Consider the following 7436-nt stretch of genomic DNA (forward strand, 5'->3'; position numbering starts at 1 on the left):
AACATATTGTATTTAAATGAATGGTTAGTGTGTTACATGTATGGTTTACATTTCTTATGTATTACTACATATAATATGTATGTGTGCTGCTTTGTGAATTTTTCAAATGTTACTATGTTATGATATAACCATTAAGCATACCACCCCAGAGTTTTTAGGTAGTGGTACTGTTGTCCGAACATGTCCGCGGACATCAAAAAAGTTCACAGACATCAAATTCAGTAGAAGGGGTTCAGTATGTTCCATATTACATGTACATAAAGTCAAAGTTATTATTGTTAAGTTGTGCTACTAAAAACCTATGACATTCAGTGAAAAAACTTTGTTAAAGGGACGCTATGGTTAAGTTGCGCTACTAAAAACCTATGAAATTCAGTGATAAAAAACGTTGTTAAAGGGACGTTATGGTTAAGTTGCGCTACTAAAAACCTATGTAATTCAGTGAAAAAACGTTGTTAAAGGGACGTTATGGTTAAGTTGCGCTACTAAAAACCTATGAAATTCAGTGAAAAAACTTTGTTAAAGGGACATTATGGTTCGAAGTAAACTGATGCAGCTGCGAAGGTTTGCTCATGGAACAGCAGGGCTTGTATTTCTTACTGCCCTTTCAGGTGCATTTGTTGCAGGACTGGACGATGGTCTGGTTTACAACTCTTTCCCCAAGATGGGCGAACGGTGGATCCCCGACGACCTTCTTGCTTTCTCACCAGCAGTGAAAAATGTCTTTGAAAACCCAACAACAGTGCAGTTTGACCATAGAATACTGGGTATCAGCTCAGTGACTGCCATTACAGCCATGTACTTTTACTCTCGGAAAATCCCCCTTCCTCCCAGAGCAAAGATGGCCTTGACATCCCTCATCGCAGTAGCATATCTGCAGGTCACCCTGGGAATCAGCACTCTTCTCCTCTATGTTCCAACACCTCTCGCTGCCACCCACCAGTCGGGCTCCTTGGCACTTCTCAGCATGGCCCTCTGGCTCATGAATGAACTACGACGCGTCCTCAAATAACAGTATGCTCTTCCTGGATCATCCAAGATTTCATTCTTCTACACTTCTTTCATTTTTGCATTAATAGATGTGTTGCGGTTTGGATTTTGTATGGGACTTTTCAGAACTTTCAGACTTCAGAACTTTGTAAATTAAATGGACAATGTGACTCTTATTTCAAGGTTTGTAGATGAGAATAAATATTAATAAAAAGTGTACCATTCTTAAAAAAAAAAAAAAAAAAAAAAACAAACAGTAACAGTTACTACTGTGAACTCTGTTTTTTTCGTATTGCTTGTTATAGTGCAGGACTTCCGAAAAAGACAGAGAGTTTGCAAACATAATTGTAAAATGCCTCCCAATCCTTGGGTATTTCTGTCATTTTGGAAAACGCCCGCACTTTGTTTAGACGATTCAACATTGTGCATGTCTTGTCCCAGCTCAGCCTCATCCAGGAGATTTCCAGCCAATGGGAATTCATCCAATCTATCTCACAAAAGATCTTTGAACTGAAGAAAGCTATCAACAAATATGTGATGCAAGACAGTGGTGTCTACGGACATGGCACATCCAGCTTCTAGCACCTTATGAACTCATTGTGCAGGCTGTTTGCATTAATAACAAGACCATCAGAGATGTTCTCTTATGTTATGTTACTTGGCATTTATATAGTGCTCTATATATCATTGGTGTGACCTCAAAGCGTTGGTAGGTTGAACGCCCTCAGGAACCGTGGTTCTGGTCAGTAGAGAGAGATAGGCCCTCATTAGGACCGTGGCGTTAAGGGCTTAACGGCTCCGTAAAAGGTGTTGGCGGCGTTAAACCCTTAATGCCTTACTACAAGGTCCCTTTGCGGGACCCGACCTTAATCGCTGGTCGAGACCAGCCATTACAGTAGGGGCCCGCAAAGGGACTCTCGAGGTAAGTACGGTACTGCAATTTGCAGTACCGTACTTACCGCCTTCCCCATTCCCATTATGCCCTATAGGGCAAAAATGGGAATGGGGAAGGGCCATGGTGGCATGGGGAATTACCGCCCGCCAACCTTGGAATGGGGTGGTAATTCCCCATTCCGCCATGGCGGACTCCGTCATCGACCATGGTGCTAATAGCACGACCATGGTGCTAATAGCACCATGGTTTTCCGCCGGAGTCCTAAAGAGGGCCATAGTGTGGTAGGGTGTGTGGGTGCACCAGATATGTGTGCAGCTGATGAAATTGCCGGATGGTAGCTGTATCCTAGCGTTAGGTGTGGTGCTGAAGATATCAGTTGGATGTGTGCAGACTGGTGGGTGGACACAGGGCTCTGGCTGTGTTACGCTTGAGGGACGCATATGTTAGCAACTATGCCGGAATGTGCTCGGCTAGCTGCATTTTATTAGGGTGATGAGGTGTTCATGGGGTCGTATTCGTATCTGTATGTGAACAGCTAGGCCAAATTAATCAGGGGTATAGCTGTGTTCTAGTTGTAGGATGGAGTATAGTAGAGAGTGAGAGTAGAGATGTGATATGATGGTTATCTTTAAAGTGCCCCCAGACCAGGCATGTTCACGACTTTATCTCAGTGGGGCACACACTTCCATCCACATGTCCATCCAAGTGTGGGACATGCTGACATTTGCCTTTCTATCTAGATGCGACTCAGGCCAATGTTCACGGTTTCAACCAGGTGTTCTATCCAAGTGTGGGAGATGCCGACATTCACAATTCAGTCAACGTGTGGGACATGCTAACAATCACATTTCTGTCTAGATGCGACACAAGGTAATGTTCAGGAATTCATCTAAGTGTGGCACATGCTACCATTCATATTCCATCTAGGTGTGGGATATGCTGGGACATGCTAACATGCACAACTCTATCCAGATGCGACGCAGACTGATGATCATGATTCCATCAAAGTGTGGCACATGCTGCCATACACAATTCCATCTAAGTGTGGCACATGTTAACATTTACAATTCTATCTAAGTGTGGTACCTGCTATCATTCATAATTATATTTAAGTGTGGTACATGCTACCAATTACAAATCCATCTAAGTGTGGGACATGTTAACAGTTACAATTCTATTGAAGTGTGGGGCATGCTACCATTCACAATTCTAAAGAAGTGTGCTACCTGCTACCATTCACAATTACATTTAAGTGTGGGATATGCTATTATTCACAATTCTATTTAAGTGTGGCACATGCTATCATTTACAATTTCATCTAAGTGTGGGACATGCTACCATTCACAATTCCATCTAAGTGTGGGATATGTTATCATTCAGAATTCTATCTAAGTGTGGGAAAGACTACCATTTACAATTCTATAGAAGTGGGGGACATGCTACCATTCACAATTCCATCTAAGTGTGGCAAATGCTAACATTTACAATTATATCTAAGTGTGGTACCTGTTACCATTCACAATTCCATCTAACTGTGGGATATGCTATTGTTCACAATTCCATCTAAGTGTGGGATATGCTATCATTCAGAATTCTATCTAAGTGTGGGCCATGCTACCATTCACAATTCTATCTAAGTGTGGCACATACTACCATTAACAGTTCCATCTAAGTGTGGTGCATGCTACCATTCACAATTCCATCTAAGTGTGCTGCATGCTACCATTCATAATTCTATCTAGATGTGGTGCAGGCTAAAGTTCACAATTCTCGCTAAATGATGGACAACTTCTGTGTAAGTGTGCCATGCTAACATTGATGATCCTATCTAGATGCAATGCAATGCAGGCTAGTGTTCTTGATTATATCTAGGTGAGACACATGCTAATATTCACAGTTAATAGGTGGGTAAAGTGGAGTGGCAGGCGTTTTTGAAGTAGAGTAATTGCTCTACTCCCATGCCACACTTACTCAGGTGGTTGGTGCTGGTTGACTGCTGGCCACTGGTTCCCCTGCGGACACCTGCAGACACATCTTGGAGCCGTCAATGTAGGAGCCGCCCATAGTCGCTGGGGCTGCCGGGCAGAGGGCTGCCCTGGACAGGTTATCTCTTATGGGGATGTGGTCTTGGTTTCTGACCAATCAGAGAGTGTAGGAGGTCCGGGAGGCGGGATGAGGGTTTTGAATGGAGGAAGTGGGCAGGGGGAGAGGGGACAAAGCCCTGCTCGAGGTTTTGTAAATCCACTACAATTTCTGTAAAGGTGGCTCTCAGGGTTGGGGCGGAGCATAGAGCATACTCACCTTGGACTTCTGGGTTTCGGAATAGCGTTGGGCTGCACGCCGCACACCCAGCAGCTGCGGCTTCTGTTGTGGTCTTGGTTTCTGACCAATCAGGGAATGTAGGAGGTCTGGGAGACGGGATAAGTGTTTTGAATGGAGGAAGTGGGCAGGGGGAGAGGGGACAAAGCGCAGCTCGTGGTTTTGTAAATCCATTACAATTTCTGTAAATGTGGCTCTCAGGGTCGGGGGCATAGAGCACACTCACCTTGGCCTTCTGGGTTTGTGAATGGTGTTGGGTTGCACACAGCACACCTGGTAGCTGGGGCTTCTGTGGTGGTCTTGGTTTCTGACCAATCAGGGAGCGTAAGAGGTCCGGGAGGTGGGATGAGAGTTTTGAATGGAGGAAGTGGGCAGGGGGAGAGGGGACAAAGCGCTGCTCGTGGTTTTGTAAATCCACTACAATTTCTGTAAAGGTGGCTCTCAGGGTCGGGGGCATAGAGCACACTCACCTTGGCCTTCTGGGTTAATGAATGGTGTTGGGTTGCACACAGAACACCTGGTAGCTGGGGCTTCTGTTGTGGTCTTGGTTTCTGACCAATCAGGGAGCGTAGGAGGTCCGGGAGGTGGGATGAGAGTTTTGAATGGAGGAAGTTGGCAGGGGGAGAGGGGACAAAGCGCTGCTCGTGGTTTTGTAAATCCACTACAATTTCTGTAAAGGTGGCTCTCAGGGTCGAGGGCATAGAGCACACTCACCTTGGCCTTCTGGGTTTGGGAATCCATATTAAGAGACCGCATCATAATGGCAGGATATGGCTTCAGAGATAAGAAGGATTTTGGAGCATTAGGTTTCGTTAACATTGTATACCAGCACTTGGAAACAAAAGAAATTATCAACACAAATCAAGAATGGTAAAGGTGGAAATGTTCTATCAGTACCACACAGATATTATGCATCTGACGATATATGATGAGACTTGGTTTTACTGACATTGGTTCATGAAGCCTTTGAAAGACTAAGAAGGATGGTAACCAAACATCTTGTGTCTCATTCACCCACTATCAAATCTGAATGCGTCTTTAGTGCATGAGGTGATCATCAGAGATGGATGAGTCCTTTTAACAGCAACAATGATGAAAACCTTATTAGGTGGAAAACGATTCAGCATTCCCTAAACCACATTCCTAGTATTCCAGAACCAATATCACATGATTTGAAACAAGCACATGGTGGAGCATTTGAACATGTTCCTGCTATTGACAGAAGCGACGATGACCTGGAGTCCATTGGCGTTGCTCGGGTTTTGCAACATATAGAGCAAGGCATGGTGGTTTTTGTGTGTTTTCTTAATCTATTCAAGCTAGATATGACAGGATTTTAATTAATAATCCATTCTCCTATATTGGAAGCTGTAGAGCTTTTCTCCATTTACATTTTAGGAAATCGTTCCTTCGTCTACAGAAATCTTTAAAAATGAGAGAATGATGCCTTCAGAATGACTAAACACCATGATCAAGTATGACAGACTATGTGAGATTTAGTGTTGATCTTCTTCCCCAGCAGTTTTTCATTCTCAATTGCCTTTTCTTATTGAATATTATTGATTATTGAAAGGCACATTGCAGATATGGCACTTATACTTCTTCCATGCAATTATGTGATGATATGATATGGCATTTATAACACACTTGTACACAAGTGTTTCTAGGAGCCACAAGACAAGGGAGGGAAGACATAGGGAGGACAAGATAAACGATCTTACTAGGTCTTGCCTCATTCAGTAGCAAGGGGAAGGAGAGGGGGGAGTGTAAGGCAGAGCAAAAAAGGGAAGTGCGATAAGGGCAGCATGGCTAAGAATAAGCGCAGCCAGGGCAGCACGGCTCTAGGTAAGTGCAGGAGGCGAAGGGGCGGGGGGTCATAGGGGTGCAGCAAGAGCCCCAAGTATGCGTTAGGCCAGGAGGTGGTGCAAGGAAGACTGGTTTCCAGAGAGTGTCTGAGGGAACCGAGCAACCAGTCGGTGCAGCAGGCAGGTAAGTTAGCAAGGGAGCGAGAGAGAGAAGGTAGTCTAGAGACGGAGGGTTTTGAATTGCTTCCGGAATTTCAGGTGGTCGGCTTACATTTGAGGGGGGTGGAGAGGCTGTTCCAAAGGGAGGCACCTGCAGAGAAGAGAGATCTGCCCCCACTCTCTGCCTGGAGTAGTTTGTGTGATACCCTCAGAGAGTTAAAGGTAGATGAGCAAAGGGCTCTAGAAGGAAGGTATTTCAGAAGAGAGAGTTGGATGTAGTGTGGGCCCTGGCCCCAGAAAGACTTGTGGACAGTGCAGAGGGTCTTGAACTTTATCTTTGGAGCCACAGGGGGCCAGTTGAGAGATTTCAGGGCTGGAGTTATATGGTCCCTGGGCTTGAGCCCAGGGATAAGTCTTGCAATCCTGTACTTGATTTGTTGCTGATGGTAAGAGTAGAGAGCGGCAGATTTAGAACGAGGCTGTTGCAGTAGTCCAGTCATGAGAGAACCAGGGCTCTGGAGACAGTGAGCTTCTGGGGGAAAGTGAGGAAAGGTAGAAAATCTCTGAGGAGGTACAGCTGGAAGTGGGCCTTTTTGGCAAGGTATGTGATGTGAGGAGAGAAGGAGAGGGTGGGGTCAAAGATGAAGCCAAGGTTTTTTGCCTCACTTGAAGGAGAGGGCAGAGGGCCAGAGGGCAGCCAGAGTGAGAGCGGGAAAGCGGGAGCATCGGTCACAATGAGAAGGATCTCTGTCTTACTGGCATTAAGGCAAAGATCGTTGCAGGCGCACCATTCCTGAATCGCAGATAGACAGTCAGGGATGCCCGAGGGAGGAGAGGAGGCTGAGGGAAGCCTGAAAGAGAGCTGGGTGTCATCCGTATAACACTAAAAGTTAGAAGAGAGGGTGGAGATTAGGTGGGCCAAAAAGGCCCTCTCCTAGCAGATTTGTAAGAGTTTGCCCGTGTTCTTAGGGGCCGCAGAGACGAAGGCTTGGATATGGACCCTCTTCTTGGAGAGGACAGAGAGTGTAATGGAGCAGACCAGAGAATAACATATCAGCCTTTAAGTGATATAGATGAATAAACCAAGATACATTGCTGCAGCCCACTTGACTTGGGCTCTTTGTCACACTTGAATCTTGCCATTCATTCACCTAGACTGTTGGACACTAGTCTGGATACTCGAGAAAGCTGAACAACATAACATAACATGAAAAGTATCTCAATACAAAAGAAGAATTAAAAGCTGTTACAGCACAGGAAAACAAAGC

General features: G+C 45.1%; 1 pseudogene; it reads left to right on the plus strand.

Annotated features, from left to right (window-relative positions):
- Positions 1 to 532: 532 nt before the first annotated feature.
- Positions 533 to 1167, plus strand: LOC138467250 (heme A synthase COX15 pseudogene; annotated as a pseudogene).
- The last annotated feature ends 6269 nt before the right edge of the window (positions 1168 to 7436 follow it).

This window comes from Ambystoma mexicanum, chromosome 4q (assembly GCF_040938575.1).
Source record: "Ambystoma mexicanum isolate Mex_15411 chromosome 4q, UKY_AmexF1_1, whole genome shotgun sequence".
Lineage (NCBI taxonomy): Eukaryota > Metazoa > Chordata > Amphibia > Caudata > Ambystomatidae > Ambystoma > Ambystoma mexicanum.